Source organism: Maniola jurtina, chromosome 3 (genome assembly GCF_905333055.1).
Source record: "Maniola jurtina chromosome 3, ilManJurt1.1, whole genome shotgun sequence".
In the NCBI taxonomy this organism is placed as follows: Eukaryota; Metazoa; Arthropoda; class Insecta; order Lepidoptera; family Nymphalidae; genus Maniola; species Maniola jurtina.
The window spans coordinates 16,127,178-16,146,726 of record NC_060031.1 but is presented as its reverse complement, the minus strand read 5'-3'; the positions used below and the strand labels follow the sequence as shown (position 1 = coordinate 16,146,726).

The 19,549-nt window shown below is 34.7% G+C and overlaps 1 protein-coding gene across 1 annotated transcript in view; it reads right to left on the bottom strand.

Annotated features, from left to right (window-relative positions):
• LOC123880769 (zinc finger protein Xfin) overlaps positions 1-16,986 on the bottom strand; it is a 46,211-nt gene extending 29,225 nt beyond the window's left edge. Inside the window, exon 1 of the mRNA XM_045929066.1 lies at positions 16,899-16,986. The gene's annotated coding sequence lies outside the window, so the exon portion shown is untranslated. The remainder of the gene's footprint in view (positions 1-16,898) is intronic.
• Positions 16,987-19,549: the final 2,563 nt, after the last annotated feature.

Below are 19,549 nucleotides of genomic sequence, written 5' to 3'. Positions count from 1 at the left end.
CGACCGCGACCACGCTCAGTAAATAATTGTCCTGCTAAAAGAAAGCTCAGCAAATCTCCGCGATTAGCATAAAAAGCACCTAAACAGACCGGCGGAAATGTCGCCTTCCTTCCGCAATATTTGTAGAGAAAAAAATTACACATTTCCGCCCGACATTTTGTCTACCGCGCGCGCTAATAAAAAGTTCGCTGATGTTAATTGCTGCAGGCTAATAAAAGTTTTAAAGTAATTAATGGAGATTGTTTGTTCGAGGCATTTCTTTGCATTCTTATTAATAAGTGTATGTTTGATTGGTGTGACAATTTAGGGAAGTATACCTAATTAAGTAATGAGTAAGTAAATATGTATAAAAGGTAGGTATTATTATGTATTCTGTGGTCTAACATATTTTGTGGTTAGTGTGGCACTTTATTGGTGACTTACTTAGGCACTAAATTGTGCTTGTGTAGCACAAGTAATCACTAATCAATCACAGACCAAGTTACCAATATTATGACATTCACCGATTACAATCCAGCAAATATCGGCTCTTACTGCAAGAGCTTGATTCATCAAAGAACTAAGCTGACTGATATATCTACCTAGTTGCCTTATAGTTTTTCGTCTTACGCAGAGGAGAAATCTCGGTGGCAGACGGCAGTTATTAAAATTATGCCACAGCAATAAGCCTTGTTAATTGTACCTTACAGGTATAATAGAGAGACTAATTAATGCGAACTTGAAGAGAAAACACATTTTGTCACTTCAAAAGACCTGTGAAGCCTGCACTTTCTTTAAGAACAAAGAAAATGTATAAGTTATTGAAATAACAAAGGCAAAGGCAAGAAGTAGAAAACCTTTAGGATTCATATCAAATGTTAAAATAAATAATTGGTTAGAACCAATTATTTATTTAGGTTCTAAAAATTAAAAAAACCAAAATTCGTTAATTTCAATAGGCTTTATAGCTATTTGGAACATCAACATTTGTAAATAATCTATCATTGGTTCAGACAGTCATTTTTTCCGAGAGGTTTATCATTATCATCATTATTATAATCCATCGCAAGTCCACTAATGAGCACGGGTCTCCTCTTATAATGAAAAGGGTTTGGCCGTAGTCCAGCGCTGGCCAAGTGCGGATTGACAGACTTCACACCAATGTTTTTGCTTCACCGTTAAAGCAAGTACCTACGCACGCAACGTATAGGTAGATCCTCAAAACTATAGGATCGAACCCCTGAATCACCGGACCAAGAGAGTGGAAATTGACAATCCTCCAGGTTAGTATAGGTACTCGTAATTTCGGGAGTTAATTGAATCAAATTGCACATATCGGACGGCACGCTAGAGAAATCATAACCGCTCGGAGCAGAGTGCAGACACGTTGCGTCGTTAAAATTTACGAATAATTTCGCCCACAGAAAGCCCCCGAATCCTCTAGACATCTGTTCCAATCCAAATCGCAATAAAAGTAGACGGCAGCAGAAACATAGAATTTTATCACGGCCGTGTCCATCATAAAGCATCCGAGCATCCCCCGGCGGGTCGAGGAGGGAGGGTAGAAGTAACATAAAAGTTTACAGGCATTCGGCTAATAAATCGTGTCAAATAAATAAGTGTTGAGTCGGTTGGCGGCATATTGATTCGTCATGTGCCGCCTTAGAGGGCGAGGGGTGCGGGGGACGCGGCCGGGTGGTCATAAAGGTGCGTAATGGCCGCCGTCGGAAGACAGCGCAGTGGCGCGCATCGATTAGCGCTCCGCCGCCGCGTCAGCCGCCGACGCAACGAACAGCACCCGATCCGACCCAGCGCGACCTTCCTTCGATCACCCGCTGACGATTAAACGACCTTTGACACCGGAGTTACGACCCAGGTTCATTCTTGACGAAAACGCTAACAGTGGACCCTTATGTCTTGAAGTTTTTAAATAAATTCATGATTCCAGGTTCAAATTTTCCGAGGTGATTCCGTCAAACTAAAGAATTACATATTGTAAACTCTGTATACCTACGACTAATGTGGCTAATTCCTATCCTATCCTTTCTTTTCTGCAGAAGCATTATGAAAAGAAAAGCGATATATTTAAAACTGTCATTTTAATTTAGAATATTTAGAGATTGTGTTATGTGTGCAATAAAATTAATCGCCAGATTTACGCCAACTCCCGCTAATAACCAATTCATACTTGATAACAAGGGCTAAAGTAGAAATTCGGCAACTTGAATTTTTTTTTGTGAATTTTCATTAAGTATTAATATTAAAATAGAAAATTGCTTTATTTTGATTTCATACATTAATTCTTAAATCTGTACCTACCATTAATATAAATTAGCCCAAGAATATATTAATACTTGTTTATCAATTCATTATTAATACTTGTCCTTAATAATCACGAAATCATGGTTATATTACTGTATTGCACCCACAATTTTAAAATTAGAATTATGTCGCTTCCAATTTTAAAATTGGAGCAAAACTATGAATCAGTTACTTGTTTCTATAACGGTTCGATAGATGGCGTGAGTAGTATCAAACATTCAAAGCGCGTGACAAGTTAGTGTTTATTCCAAGTCGAATAATAAAACATCAAAGCTTAATAGCTGCAATTGTGTCATAGTAAGTTAATAAGAGTCGTAAATCATACTCGGTCTGGGGTAAATGGTTATTATAAAGCTGTCAGACGGGATATAGAAACGTCATGCGCGCCAATGTGGTTTTTGTTTATTAGTAGCTCTAGCCACTATACCAAGTAGAACATAATATACAAAATGCTGTAGGTATTCTGCGGTTTCATCCACATCAAAATTCATTTTCCGTTCGTTTTTTAAAATGCCGCCAAACAGAACAGCTGTTTTCAGGCCACCATCTTTTATCGAGGTCTTTTAAGTTTGAAATAGAGTGCCATAGTTTAAAAGCTCTATTTGTTACTTACACAATATATCTATGTACCTACTGACTAATTTTAATAGTAATACGTACCTACTTAAGGTAATTGCTATTTGACAAATCGCAAAAATGCTGTACTTTGAAGTAAATTGTTTATTTTTCTAAAGCATTAACAGCTATTAAATACATGCAATTAAAAACTTCAGTTTGTGAAGATTATAAGGGCCTTTTTTAATTTAGTATACATTATCCCAATAATAAAAAAAAACCAAGTTGAAAACATTGCTGTTCGCAACTTGTTCTGTAAAAGTTTTCTTTAACATCTTGATACTTTGAAGCCAACCTCCAGAAAATGATATGTTTAGGTTTAGCAATCAATTTTAACTGTTAGTTTTATACTAAATGTTTTTCGTTTCTTAAATAATCTAAAACTAACCAAAAAACTTCCTGTGCTATTTATTTTCTTGCAGGCGCTCTATGGAATTCAGTGTCCACTGGACTGTCATGGCGGAAGGACTGTGCGCGTCATTTCGTCGCAAAATATTATTTAAAATGAATATAAGCTTATTATTTTTGAATGAAAGTTGTGTTTATAATCGTTGAAAAATAAAATAGGGATTTTTTCATTTCTAAATGAAGCCTGCTTATATACTAAATTTTATTCTAAAGTTACGGTTTTACCAGGTAAATACTCGGAGGTTGTCATAGATTATGATGACAGATAGTAAGTGTTCTAAATAGGTATTATACCTATGTTAGGAGATAGCGCGCCTCGTTCCGGGTGCCGTGTTCCGAAATGGATTTCGTAGTAGTGCAAGTTTGGTGCAAGCCCCACATGACGGAGGGGTATGCGTCAGGCATTTCCTGTGTACAAAAAAAAGACCTATATTTCGGATCCATATTTCATCACTGACAATATGCACTATTCAAAGACTGTTCTTCAAGCATTGAGGAATTTTGGACAGAGACATCTCGAAGGTTCCCGAAGGCTGCCTGAGTTAGATTTGTCGGCTAGCTAGCTTTTTTCGAAATTGGACTTACTTAGCTGGATTGTGTGTTAGAGATTTCTTATGAGATATTATATGTACATAATATAACCATCATAAGGAAGCTCAGATTCATGCTGCGGGCAATGGGGAGAGCCTAAAGGTTGGAACGCCATTTCGGCGGCCGTGTTTCCTGCCATATATACCATAGATACCTGCAAGCCAAGAGTGAATAGGCATCTTCCAGGTAAGCGTGCTCCAACTTGGACCTCATCATTGCTTTCTTTAAAGCATGATTGTCGTCAAGCGCAAGCGCAAAGATTCAGGCGGCGCAAACCCGTAGCATGTGGAAGACCCTATTAAAGACCTATGTTCACTGTGGACGTCTGTCGGTTGATGTTGATGATTATGTCTTTAGTGCAAGTAGTTCAGTAGTTTCAGAGTTTATCGATAACAAACAAACAAACCTTTCCTCTTCATAATATATGTACTTAGTAGCGCAAACTTGGAAAAAATCTCGTGGAAACTCTTTGATTTTCCGAGATAAATGTCATTTTACCTGGCAGCCCTAATCAATTTTATCACTGATAATAATAACTAATTCATAACCGTTAAAACTAAGAGTCAAAATCTCGTTTTTCTAGTCGAGTTCCGTAGGCTCTTTGAACCCACCGCATTATTATCCCAAGAAAACCTACCATTAGATGTAGGAATAATGGAAAGAGGTCACAACCCTCAGCAATAAAGAATACGATGCGGAGAGAGATGTCACTCTCAAGGTCTTTAAATGTATCCATGCAAAAAACCACGTCGACTGGTTGCTCCGTTGCAGCGTGATTGAATATTAAACCAACAAACACACTTTCGCATTTGAAATATGGCCAGTGATTATAAGAAACAGTTTAAATCTCTCTCTGCTCTCCGAGAGACGTTAGGCAAAGTGAACACGAATTATGACACTTCTGTGTTCTTATACAAGCTTAGGTCTCTCAATTTTGTCAATTAATGTCAAATTTCTTTCTCAGATCAAAACCTAGTAAGTGGTTTAAATTCAAGAGAAGTTTAGGCCGTAGTCTTCAACAAGAAACTCGGCGGTTGCTCTTTTCAAAGATTTGATATACAATATTAAATTGCTTAAAACGCACATAACTGAAAAGTTAGTAGTGCGTGATTCCAGGATCGAACCCCCGACCTTCGATTAGGAGGCGGACGTTCTAACCACTAGGCTATGACAGTTTTTAAATTAAAGGGGTTTAAATATTTTAGTGTGAAGACTGGCCTACACATTTATTCATTAGATGTGCATCACTTTCTTTTTTAGGGTTCCGTACCTCAAAATGAAAAACGGAGCTCTTAAAGGATCACTTCGTTGTCTGTCCATTTGTCCGTCCGTCCGTCAAGAAAACCTATACAGTACTTCCCGTTGATCTAGAATCACGAAATTTGTTCTCGGATTTATTCCTTTACTTGGGCTATGAGAGTTGAGACCTATCTACCTGCCCATAATTCTAGGTTAACGGGAAATACCCTATCGGTTTTCTTGACAGACACGACAGACGGACAGACGGACAGAAAGACAGACAACAAAGTGATCCTATAAGGGTCCCGTGTTTCCTTTTGAGATATGGAACCTTAAAAACATTATGTAAGTATGCAAAGTATTTCCCTTGCAAGCCATATTTAACAGTTGACATGTAGAGGTCATTGACTTTTCCTATCTTACTTTTAAGTTTTAATGCATCATTAAGTATTTACTGTTTTGACATGGTATTTAGATAATGGGTGATATTTATTTTATTTTATCTAATTCCTTTGAAAAACTTAGTAAGGCGCATTAATCTATAAAAAACCTAGCCAGTTCATAGACTTACTATGTTTTAAAATGGTCAAAGCGACTTACTAGCTTTTAATTTTACTTTAATGTGGGTGTCCTTACAATACAACGGGACATACTATGAAAGTTAGGCTTATGACATAAAACGATTTTCGGAAAAATGACATTTACTTTGTTTTGATATGGGGCGGTCGATATAATTAGGTACTAGGGTAAAGGCTCAAGTAAATGAACAGATTGGACGTTTTTACATGTATTAAGAGCTGGAATAAAAAACCGGCTGATATACCTTTTTTAAATATTTTTTTACAAATTCTTACACTTTTTTCAATTTCAATTTCAAAACCGTGTTCCGTTCAAACCGTTCAAAAGTGCGTGTGCGTGCGTCCATGTGTGTGTGTGAGTGTGTGTGAGTATATACTTGTCTGTATGTTTGTACGAGTGTTTGTTAGTGTGGTATTGCGTTGTATAACCACATGTGTAGCGAACAGAGTCAAAGCTTCATACAAGCGCGCTACGATAGGTACACTACTACAAGCTTGAGGCGCGTGTGTGCGTGAGCACAGGCGCTACGTCGCGTACGGAGAGAAATCGGTTTATATCGGCTCGGCCTGTGCTCAAGCTCAGGGGCTGCAGTACACGTCGCGCGTCGTGTTTTCATTTAATTTAATGTTAATGATAATAATTTAAATAGTGTTTAAAATCTATTTTCTTGAACTGTCATAGATTTTGTTCAAAATCAATATCTGAGGATCCCTAGGATCACAAAACAGGATATTGTTACCAAATTTAAAAAAATCGACGCCATTTTGAAATTCTTTGTTAATTGACCGATTTCGTTCAAAATCGATATTTAGAGCTCCCTGGGATCACAAAATAAGAAACTGTTACCAAAATTTAAAAAAGTCGACGCCATTTTGAAATTCTTTGTAAATTGACCGATTTCGTTCAAAATCGATATTTAGAGCTCCCTGGGATCACAAAATAAGAAACTGTTATCAAAATTTAAAAAAGTCGACGCCATTTTGAAATTCTTTGTTAATTGACCGATTTCGTTCAAAATCGATATTTAGAGCTCCCTGGGATCACGAAATAAGAAACTGTTACCAAAATTTAAAAAAGTCGACGCCATTTTGAAATTCTTTGTAAATTGACCGATTTCGTTCAAAATCGATATTTAGAGCTCCCTGGGATCACGAAATAAGAAACTGTTACCAAAATTTAAAAAAGTCGACGCCATTTTGAAATTCTTTGTTAATTGACCGATTTCGTTCAAAATCGATATTTAGAGCTCCCTGGGATCACGAAATAAGAAACTGTTACCAAAATTTAAAAAAGTCGACGCCATTTTGAAATTCTTTGTTAATTGACCGATTTCGTTCAAAATCGATATTTAGAGCTCCCTGGGATCACGAAATAAGAAACTGTTACCAAAATTTAAAAAAGTCGACGCCATTTTGAAATTCTTTGTTAATTGACCGATTTCGTTCAAAATCGATATTTAGAGCTCCCTGCGATCACAAAATAAGAAACTGTTACCAAAATTTAAAAAAGTCGACGCCATTTTGAAATTCTTTGTTAATTGACCGATTTCGTTCAAAATCGATATTTAGAGCTCCCTGGGATCACAAAATAAGAAACTGTTATCAAAATTTAAAAAAGTCGACGCCATTTTGAAATTCTTTGTTAATTGACCGATTTCGTTCAAAATCGATATTTAGAGCTCCCTGCGATCACAAAATAAGAAACTGTTACCAAAATTTAAAAAAGTCGACGCCATTTTGAAATTCTTTGTTAATTGACCGATTTCGTTCAAAATCGATATTTAGAGCTCCCTGGGATCACAAAATAAGAAACTGTTACCAAAATTTAAAAAAGTCGACGCCATTTTGAAATTCTTTGTTAATTGACCGATTTTGTTCAAAATCGATATTTAGAGCTCCCTGGGATCACAAAATAGGAACCTGTAACCAAAATTTAAAAAAGTTGGCACCATTTATAATTCTTTCTAAATTGATTGATTTCGTTCAAAATCGATATTTAGATCTATCGATCGATATTTAAAGATCGATATTTAAACTAGGCAATCACAACAAAAACAAACTTTACCATCTTGTTGAACAAATAACTATTGTTAATTAAATTGTATCCTCCAGTGCCAGCCCTACCAAAATAGTTATAAATTTTGCTCGCTTCTTAGAAGCTTTGCCTCTGTTTGCTACTCTATGGTATAACACCATGTTAGTAAATCTTAGTATATTTTTAACCGACTTTAAAAAAAGGAAGAGGTTCTGAATTCGTTGGTATCTTTTTTTTTATGTATGTTCCCCGATTACTCAAAGACGCCTGGACCGATTTGGATTTTTTTTTTGTTTGATAGGGTATACTTTGCAAGTGGTCCCATATAAATTTGGTAAAGATCTGATGAATATCTTTGAAGATGGAGAACAGAACTCCTCAATGGATAAGAGCAAATTCAATTTTTTTTAATGTATGTTCACCGATTGCTCAAAGACGCCTGGACCGATCTGGATTTTTTTTTTTTTGAAAAGCTAGGTATACTTTGCAGGTGGTCCCATATAAATTTGATGAAGTTCTGATGAATATCTTCTGAGATGGAGAACAGAACTCCTCAATGGATAAGAGCAAATTGCTCGCGATCAGTGTAATTGCTTAGTAAACAGTAGGGTTTTAGCTGGGCATGGCATATTATTATAGTACAGTGGGGCCACTAAAAATTTTGAAATAAAAAATTTTCAAAATAAAAATAAAACCGACTTCAAAAACCACAATAACTTAAATTATTTTTTACTTTTTAGTGTTTGTGATTTTGAAGTCGGTTTTATTTTTCTTTTGAATTTTTTTTATATTTATTCTGGTATTCTGCTTTCTTGGATATGGATCCCTCTTGGGTATCCCCATTTCTCTCTGTCTTTGGTACTATCAAGCTAATTTTCTCTCGCGATTTGCACAATAGCATTAGACCAACGCGTCTTCGGTCTACCTACCTGTCTTTCTTTCATCTGTAAAAATCGATACAATATGACCATTTGCATTTCAGTTTTAGGGCATGTCTCAAGGTGTCTGTAGGCTTTGTCTTTTTTCTTATGTCTTCAATTCTCACTTTGAATATTTTTTGCTTAATTTATGCACCTTGCCATCGCCCTTTAGCAAGTCACTATTTCTTTTTATATTCTTTGTCTGGACCCATGTTTGGCTGGCATAGGTAAGGCATGGCAGGATGCATGTATCTATAACGGATCTTTTAAGATGTACTGGGTAAGCTCCTTTCATTCTTTCCTTTTGTGCCCAGTAAAACAAGCATACTCGGGCTACTTTGAGAACCCATTAGCAGCTAACAGCAAGGCCTGGACTCAAATTTTTATATGTGGAAGCTGTATTTCCTCGTTGCGTTTATGAGCAAATAAGAATAGTTAACTACTTTTACTAAAAAAAAATTTTATAATTTGGCGCAAACCATCTAAACACCATGATGATTATTATTTCTGCATTGTGAATATTACCAGAAGAAACAGCAAAAAAAATTGTTCCAAGCGGCTCTATTGTAACTTGCAGTCTTCTAAAACAGGTTTTATTTATTATTATTATGTAAAATAGTTTTTGATTTATCGCGCAAAATGTAGAAAAAAATATACAATAAGTCAAAAACTGAAAATCTGACATTTTTTTTAAAATTCCAAGGCGAAAATATACTTAAGAATTTATTAATAGGAATCGAGAGTTTATGCACTAGATAGAGTTCGTTCATTCACTGAAATTCCCAGTTCATTTACTGGCAATTTATCCTTTTGTTAAATAAAATAATTTATAATAATTAATACCACGCATTTTTTTGCGTTTTTGATATTTAAATAATTTAAGAGTGTATACCTACTGTGTATAGACACAGATAAAAAAAATATAAAAATTATATATAGAACGATTCTCATACATGTATATCTTAATTTTAGGTCAAAGTCAGGGTAGTCCTTATTCGTTCATGTACTGGATCTTTTACCCTCCTACGTCAAAATACTAAAAGTCCGCGTAAATTTCGCAGATTGAAATGTCTGCTTGATTAATTGTCAATAGAGGGTCATGACATGTCAAAATTGCTAGTTTGAAGGGGAAATCGTCAATGTCATTCGCATAGGTTTTCCTCTTAAACAAAAATTTTCATATTCGAAAATCGAATTTCGCGAGCGCAAGCGGTTTTTCTGTTTTACCAGATATTTTACCATCAACCATGCGTTTAATTTAACAACAAATACTCTTTTTTGAGCTTGGGGCGTTTAATTTTGCAATAAACAAAATAAAAAAATATTTATACCTACAGGAATTGCGAGAATCTGTCCGAATTACATTAGATACATAGCTATCTAGACGAAGAAATTCAGATAAACCACAAACTCCTAAGCTCGTCTCCAGAATTCAGATTGATAAATCTGTGAAAAAACATCTGGAACGGAGCAGCAATTTAATTGTAAAAGGTTACAAACAGACAGACTTGCACATTATTTCATACCTACTAAGTAATAATAACAAAATGAAGTGTTGATATAAGTTTGCGTGCCCACTTGATCTAAATCTTGCTTAATGGAAAACATAAGAAGGAATTTTTAATAAAACCGAAGGCCGTTATGAAGATGTTTTATTGATTCGCTCAATATTCATGCGATTGTGACGTATTGACGCAGTAAATTACAATATCATTATTGTCGGGGACCATTTCCAATAACAAATAACCGATTTTACTACATGTCCATGTCGGCGAGTACAGGCTGATCCAAAAATTACCTTTTAATCTTAACTGCCTTTTGAAAATTTTAGAATTTTAATTTGCCGTAAGTACATTTCATGTAGAAATATGAGTCGGACACAGGTAAAAAAAGATTTTCTATAAAATTGGATACTATTATATAAATGTTTTATTGATTCGTTCAATATTCACGAGACTGTGAAGTGACTTGCTGACGCAGTAAATTACAACATGTATCTTTGTTGTCGGGGACCATTCCTAATAACAAATAACCGATTTTACTACATGTCTATGTCGGCGAGTACCTACTTACAGGTGATCTAAATTTTATTTACTTTTTAGAAAAAGACGTTGCGGGTGAAGTTGTGGGAATCAACTAGTATAAAAAAAAGTATTAAAATGACTACAAGACATGGGTACTAGGAGGCATTTCAAAGATACATGTACGATACAAATGGATATCTGCAATTAATCGTCTATAGTTAATTGCTTGTCGAGCATCCTGTGCATTAGTCGGGACTCGAACGCCAGTCCCCCGACTTATTGCCGCTGCGTTCGGACGTTGATTAAAATCTCTCACTACATTCACACAAAGCTTTACTTTGATATATTTATAAATCTTATGAAACGTCTGCTACGACCCGACGACCTGATCTCACCTGTACGCGATACTGACCCTTTACGTCCACGAAATTAGGTTGTCATTAGCGAATCAAAACGTACGGACCTGCCTACCACCTGTCAAGTGATATATTGGCTTTAAATAACATATCTTATTTATGTTGAATCGGAAACAAAATGTATAAAAAGGGTTTATTATAAATAATCGTACAGTCCCGAGTGGGAGGACGACTAAATTTGTACTGCAGCCTTGTATTACAAGTTGCATGAGCCGGCTAGCCAGCTGTAGATAAATTGCACTAGATAGCTCTTTCTTAATAGGCCGATTGCAAGAATCCCAATCATTGATATCGGACCCGTAGAGCGAAAACTCACCAAAGTCCAAGAATGGCGAAAGGTGGGCGAACAATCACTTAGACCGAAAAATCACTAACTTGGAAACGAATTAATTCTAGGGTTAACTATTAAAATACACATTAGTTTTTCAGAATTATCTTAAAACAAATTAACATTTTTAGATATTTAACATAAGAACATTTAAAGCATGAACCGAAAACCAATGAGATAAGACTGTAAATTCAGAAATAATTATTTAATAATTATTACTGTACTTTTATTTGATAAGTAATTATTACTGTCAAAATCTAAATATTATTTAACAACGCACAACTTAAACTACTAGACATGATTGCTACTAATATAACAAAGACATGCGCTAATAAAGGATTTTTGAAAATTCATCAACCTGTAGTCCTCATTCATACGAGAGCTTTTTTAACGTCCGTTTAAAAAGCGTTCAAATAGAACAAATGCATTCCCAAATATCTGTTCACACGACATACCCGCCAAAACGCCGGGTTTTAACGCAACGCTTTTATAACGCTAGTGTGAATTAAGGCTTATTAGGATTTATGTAGTTCACGTGGGCAAAGTCGCGGGTAAAAGTAGTAGTCGCGGCTAGTAAGTTACAATCGGTTTTCTTTTTCATTTCTGTGAAGCCTCGTATCTCACTTAGGTAATTTTCGACTTAATGACTTTTCGCTCTACGGGGACGATATTATGGTCTGGTAAAACGCTCTTATCGATAACAATAATCGAATTGAAACGCAATAATTTACAGGCCATTGTTGGCCAATGAGACGTACTCAATGAGCACAAATTAATTTATAACTACAATAATACAGCTGCAGTTAAAAGGGATTAATGCTTGTGTGTTCGCGCTTTTCATTAATAGCGGAAAAGTTTTGTTAATGTTTGTTAATGGACATTGTGAACAGTTTAGAACATACATGGATTTAAGTTTCTTAAAAATCTCAAGGGATTTCGATTTTCCGGGACAAAAAGTACCTACTTAGTCTATATCTGTCGGGATGCAAACTTCTGTACCAAATGAATGAGGATTGAGGATTTTTAAATATCCTGTGGGAAATCTTTGTTTCTCCGGGATAAAACTAGCCTATATGTAACTTTCCAGCCACTCACATATTATTTTCCCGTCGATCCATTGATTGCTCCGTTGCGACAAGTACCTATCCTAAGAAAATTCGCACTTGTATGTACTTGTACTATGTAATTGATGCGAAGGGGTTATGACCATCAACAGCAACGAGAAATGACACTCAACAACGAGAAATACGAGTAATGTTATGTACCCAGGACTTTAGGACTTAGGTACGTAGAGACAATTGAAATTGTGAGTGTCGTTACATCAGGTGTTTGGGTGTATGTATGTGGGCATTTTTCATTCACATTGTTCCGTGAATTTCACTTACACCTGACATTAATATGAATTTTAATCATAAAAATTATTAATACGGTGATATATTATCGCAACCTTTTTCGGCGCAGTCCATGGGACATTAAAACGGATCATAATTCAACACAGATCGCGCTCCAGCCCCGAGTCTATGACACGCTCGCTAAATCTCTCGGAAGGCGGTCTCTTGCCCCATAAATTATTATTTTGTAAATAAAAATAATGAAAATAAACCCCGCACCGCGCCGGAAACATTTGTCCGGACGCGTCACTGATAATCCGGGACGCTTGATTTATTAATAATTAGCTAAGTATATTAAACTAGCTCACCCAAACTGACTTCTCTTGAGTTGATTTTTTCACGACTGCTAATGTTTTCAGGGTTCATCGTAAGTCATCGTAAAAAAAGAATATTTGAGTTTATTTATTCCACCTTAACTTCTAAATGCCTGAACAGATTTGGATGTATGGGGTATCCTTAGAATCAATACATCATCCTGAGGGACAATAGCTATTAATTTTAGAAAAAAAATCAATATGGTGGCAGGATGGCAGCGTGAAGGAGGTGCAAGGTCGTGAAGTTCTTGATCATACTCTCCAAAGTACATATTTAATATAAGTACATATTATACATAAAATAAGTACATATTATGCTCTCCAAAGTAGTGCAAACTCTCAGGTACAAATATGTATATGTACATTGTACATATGTATATACATCCGATTTGTCTAGACTAGGTACAACAGATGGCTACTAATCACAAAGTGATTACTTTAGTTGCAATAAATGAAAAACATTGATTAGAAACGCGACGGATGAGCGATTTCGATAACGTGCGAATGTAATGGGTACGAGCGATTCAACGCGTGTGAATCCACAATCAATAAAACTATACCTACCTATTCAATTAGGTACTTACTAACTGTGCTGTAAGTATTAATATGTGCTGGCCATCGATAACCGCGATAAATCAAACGGGTTTTTGTTTAAAAACATTTGAATATTAACTTGCAATAAAATAAAGTAGAAAAGTTGCGCATATTTGCATCCACCGTAACCGCAATATCTATAATATCTTTAAAGTTTTATTATACTTAATCTATACTTATAATAATTATAATTGCGAAAGTGTGTTCGTCTGTCCATATTCCGTACTTTATAACATATTTTCACCATCATCATCATTATCAAACGATAGATCCCCTAGCTGTAAAAACTCGTAAGTCTCTTGTAGATACTTCCAAATGCCATCATCATACTGAATCCTGAATCCAGCGGCTCCCCGCAACTCGTTTGATGCCGTCTGTCTATTTCAAAAATGGTTGTTTAGTGTGTTTGTGTGTTTTCCACCTGTTACTTTTCACAGCCCATCTGTTTAACCAATTTTGAGGAAATTGGGTAGAGATAACTTTCACCCTGGATACACGAACATAGGCTCCTTTGTATCCCAGAAAATCAAAAAATTCCTAGCACGTGAGCGAAGTCGCGTCGCGGGCATCATCTAGTAGTGAATAATTTCATTGCAAAACGCAGATACTTAGGTAATTATTTTATCTACAAATGTACTAAATCATTTGAGTTTTAGTTTTATTATTTTTTATATAAAAACGGGTAGATTAGCGTTTTATTTAATTTAACTATAAATATGGTCACGCAAATTATAAGGACTAAGTAGTTACCTATTTATTAAACATTAGCAACAATTAATTATCTTTATTATCAGTTACCTACATTTATAATTTACTGTACAAAAAACTGTTTAAGTACATATTATTTTTATACATTGTAAGGAGAAACTTTTTTAATGGAATTTCTGCATATTAATATAGTATAATAATAGTAATTAGAACGTTAGCGAAAACTTAGCGCTTTTATTAAAATGACTAAACACAATACAATACCAATAACCATTTACCTTACACTTGTAGTTTTAGTGATTTAGTAATCTTCAAACCCGTAATATACCCATTAAATACCCGTTTAAAACTCGGGATCAATACCCCCGCAGCACCTACCTACGCAAGGTTCATTGATTTCTAGCGTCAGTCAGATGTTTTATTTGCAGTAGATTGCGAAATTTAAAAATTCAAGATTTTTATCTCGTATTTTTTGTGGTATTTTATGAGCGATCATCAGTACTACCACTTGTCTTCGTTTTTGCTAGTGTTTTAATAGCACCCCGTATGAGGCACGAAAAAAAGCAAAAGTGAGAACCACCACAACGCTTGCTTTTAATATTTCTAACCGTAGGTACTAGTTATTGATTTAAAGAAAGGAGCCCCACGAACTTTTGGAAGAATGGAGAGAATTATGCAACAGAAAGATAAAAAAAAACAAAATTTACGACTCTCAAACAATAGAAGTAATGCATCACTCGTCATAAAGGGCAGATTACGCACGTCTCGGCCGACAGATTTACGAGTAGTTTCATAATAGTCGCCCGACGAAAACAACCGCACGGCTCTCAGGCCGTGCGAAATAATATGAATGACAATTAACCGTATTTTTAGGGTTCCGCAACCTAGGTAACGGACCGCGATTTTTGAAGTACGTCGTACCTGTCAAAATGTGCATAAACCCCGCGTAAATGGTACTGTTTCAGATGGCAACTTAATTTTAGAGTATTCGTGTTATTTTTTTACCAGTGTAGAGCAAGTGTAGAGCATAGGTTTTTTTTATAGCACCATTTAAAGTTGTTAATTAAAAATTCTATTTCTGTCTTTTTTTACCAAAATTAAAAGAAATTTATCCAGGCACTAAATTTAGTTTAGAGAACGTCGTCAGAATCGATCAGCCTATATCTATGAAATAGGGCCCGGATTAATATGTAAATACATATGTATTTTCAAAAAAAATTAAAAATGTTTTTAAATTTTCAAAGTAAGCTAATTATATCACGAGGGCCATCATATGAAAAGACTTTACCTGTAGATTCTAAAAAAGGTTTTTGTTTATTTTTATGCGTAATAGTTTTTGATTTATCGTGCAAAATGTCGAAAAAATACCCGAGAACGGAACCCTCGGTGCGCGAGTCTGAGTCGCACTTGGCCGATTTTTTGTATGATATGAATACTTGATACTGAGAATAATGCTTGGTGGATGCTGAACATAAATCTTAGATTTAAAGAGATTTTGAAAAACTCTTTGAGATGGTAACAAGTATTAATAATACTAGGTAGGTATACCTAATAATAACCGTTAGGGAAAATCAGAATTATGCACTGTATAGGATGGTCCAATGGTATCTATTTGGTAGTAATACCGTAATACACTCAAATTATAGCAAAATTTTATATCAAAAAGGCGTCCTCTCATTTGAGATAAAATAATTTACAGATCACTATTTAACAATAATAAAAGACTGAAGTAGGCGTTAGTTTATGATATTTTCATACTAATAATATGGGTACAAGAAATAATAAAATTGCAATATTTTATTGTAGTTCGCGACAAAAAGGTCTCTATGATGCCGCTTGAAACGTGCATTTCTGCAACATCTTTTATGTTACTTTTATTCAAGAGCAGTAAAACCGAACATCAATAATTAATTATTACTTATTATTTTTTTGGCGGGCAAATCATATTTACTAAAAAAAGTTATAAAATGTTTTGCTATTAAACTATACCTACACCAAAAAATATTTTATAGTAGGTAAGTATTACGTTTTATTATAACCATTTACCTTAGCATAATTAATTAAATAATTCACGTTCACTTTATACTTTTGTAAGTTCCGCGTCTATTGACAATGAGCGCCATCTGTGTTTAGCCACATGAGAACTTTGACGCAAGAACATTTCGAGGTTATCTATAAGATTTAGAACAAAACTATAAAATGCCGTCTCAAGTAATTTAAGTGCAAAAACAAACCTAATCCCAATAAGTTTTTCAATAATAGTAACACTATTCATATAAAATGAGCCTTTTTCTGGATCATAATTGTATGAGTACAGACTGGTTAAAGTAATCTAAGACACATTGTTATGTTAACAATTAATAAATAATTTCATATTATTTAATCTAGGTTGAAATACAAGTAAAGCATTTTATGAAATATCAGTATTTCGCTTACCAGGCTTGGATTGATGCAATATTTTGATAAAAACACAAATTGACTATGGAGTGAAGTTGGATACCCGATTGTGACTCAGCTCACCTTGCGTCCGTGAGACAGACTGCGTTCCGAAGCCAGCCGAAGTTGCTCGAAGCCCGACCCTTGGCCCGCCCCTTGCTTGACGTACATTGACAGCAAACGCGTGGAATGCGCCCGATGTTTTGAACGTGTGGCGCGAAAATCAAATGCGAACATCGCACTCAGTGCGAACTGCGAACCTATTTTCAAACGCGTTTATATGGACATTTTATTTTTTAGCTGTGAGAAAGAATGCTTACAAAAAAAAAGGTAACGTTATTATTAAAAAACAAGGATTTTTCGTGCAAAATCAGATAAAAATAATTTAATTAGAATACTTAAATTAGTTTAGATAAATAATTGTGAAGTTTTGTGGATGTTGAATCGACAATGAGTACATTAAACATTGCATAAAAATAAGGTATGTTATGGTGGCTGGATCCCAGTGTTGTGGTATATGTATTGAGGGATAAATAAATTAATGGGAGCAAAAAGGCAGATGACAAGCCCCTGTAACCGGTCGGCGGGAAGAGATTTAAATCGTTGAGCAGGTAAGTCGGACAATGGCCATCGGACCACGATTCGCTTAATTAAACATGACAAATAAAAAACCCATAAGCAGACCATCGGATATTCAAGATCAGTTTGCATTATTTTGCTTGTATATGAGCATGCTACCAGGTAAAGTAGCCACCTATAACGTAGGTATCTATCTATCTACATAACTATCTACCCAGTCAATTATTTAGGGTTTATTTAAAAAAGAATGGAAATTACCGTTGAAAATATTTTTTATTCTGATTTAGGTACTTAAGTAGATTTTAATGTAAGTAAGTAGGTTGTAATATTAAATTAAATCTTATTTTCCTAATATCTTTGTATAAAAATTAAAAATAAGCAAGATGACTGATCGACGATCATTTTTGTAATAATGAAACTACTTGTTATTATTATTCCTAGGATTGTAGATCTTAGATTATATTCTGTACTTTTATTTCCTACACTTACTTTGTAAGTAACTGCAGTAAAAAGCAAATTAATATTTATGAGCTAGGTAATTAACTTTCTCAAACTTAACTTTTAACTTAACTTTTCGATGTGATCAGAGATGGCGCCACCTGTAGCAAAAGGACAGTAAAATGTAAACTTATTTTGCTCATATTTACTCACCATTACTTTTTTATTATGTTTGCTTATTATTCAAAAGTAAATTTTTATTAAAACGTTAGATTAAGTCCATACCCTTTTCTTTGGAGAGTAAATGTAAATATTAATTTAGAGAAACTAAAAAAACAAAAATGTTAAAGTTATTTTGAAAGTGTCTGTTTTAAAGAAAGTTAGTACAACTATTTTTAATTTTATTATTCTGATTCGTAAATATTACTTTTGTATTTATAAGTTGGAAAAATTCAGTAGCTACGTACTGTGGAGTTATGAATTTTATTTGTATATAGATTTTTTTCAAATATTTTTTTTTCTATACCCACTTATTTGCTAATTTATAAAAGGGTAACGTTTTTAAAACAAAAGAAAAAGAAATTAATAATCTCTGAACCTAGGTACCTACCAAACCTACTCATCCGGCTTCAAAAATTCTTTCACCATTTAAAAGGTACATTATTCTAGAATCTAGATAGACAAATTATGTATATGTATATAGGTAAGTATATCAAATTACACCTAAGCGAATCCGGGCGAATCAGCTATTTTCAAAAACCTATTTATCTAACCAACTTATTCTTGACAAAAGTTATACCTAAGCAATAGCGCTGTGTGCAGTACAAATAAATTACATTTATTTAAAATATTAAACTTAAGTTTACCTGAGATGGAATAGATTAATAATAAACTAACATGTTATCCGTTAAAACTGACCAGGTGTCGGATCGCCCAGGAAACCATTTATAATACGTATATGGGATTCTTAATTCTCAGAAAAACACATAAAAATTACCTATCTTGATGTTTTATTTCTATTAGGCAATAAATTACAATAATAATTATGTTTTTTAAGTTAATAAGGTAGAAACAACATTGTTATTAAACGATGTTTTGCTGTCACGAAAATAGATGGCGTTACGAGTTACAAATTGTCACAGTTTTACATTTTAACATGTTTTTTCCGAGAAAACTTGTGAACCCTAATTTAAGGGTTCCGTTCCAGAAGGCTGGCAACGGGACTCTAACACTAAGCCTCCGCTGTGGGTCCGTCCGTCTGTTCATCCGTCTGTCCGATCGTCTGGGTGTCTGTCTGTTAGCGGGCGGTACCTATCTCAAGAACCGTAATAGAGTTGAAATTTTCACAGTGCGTATTTCTATTGCCACTATAACAACAAATAATAAAAATTCCTTTGCCACCATGTAAATTAAAAAATATTAAAAAATAACTGATCTATCATCACATCAACACACAGCTCAAACTACTGCACGGACTGTTTGCCATGTAGATTCAAACTACTGGACGAATCGGGTTGAAAGGCATGCCGATGCCGAAGATATGACGTAGACATCCGCTGAGAAAAGATTTATAAAAATTCAACCCCTAAGGGGGTAAATAGAGTCTTGAAATTTGTCGAGTCCACGCGGACGAA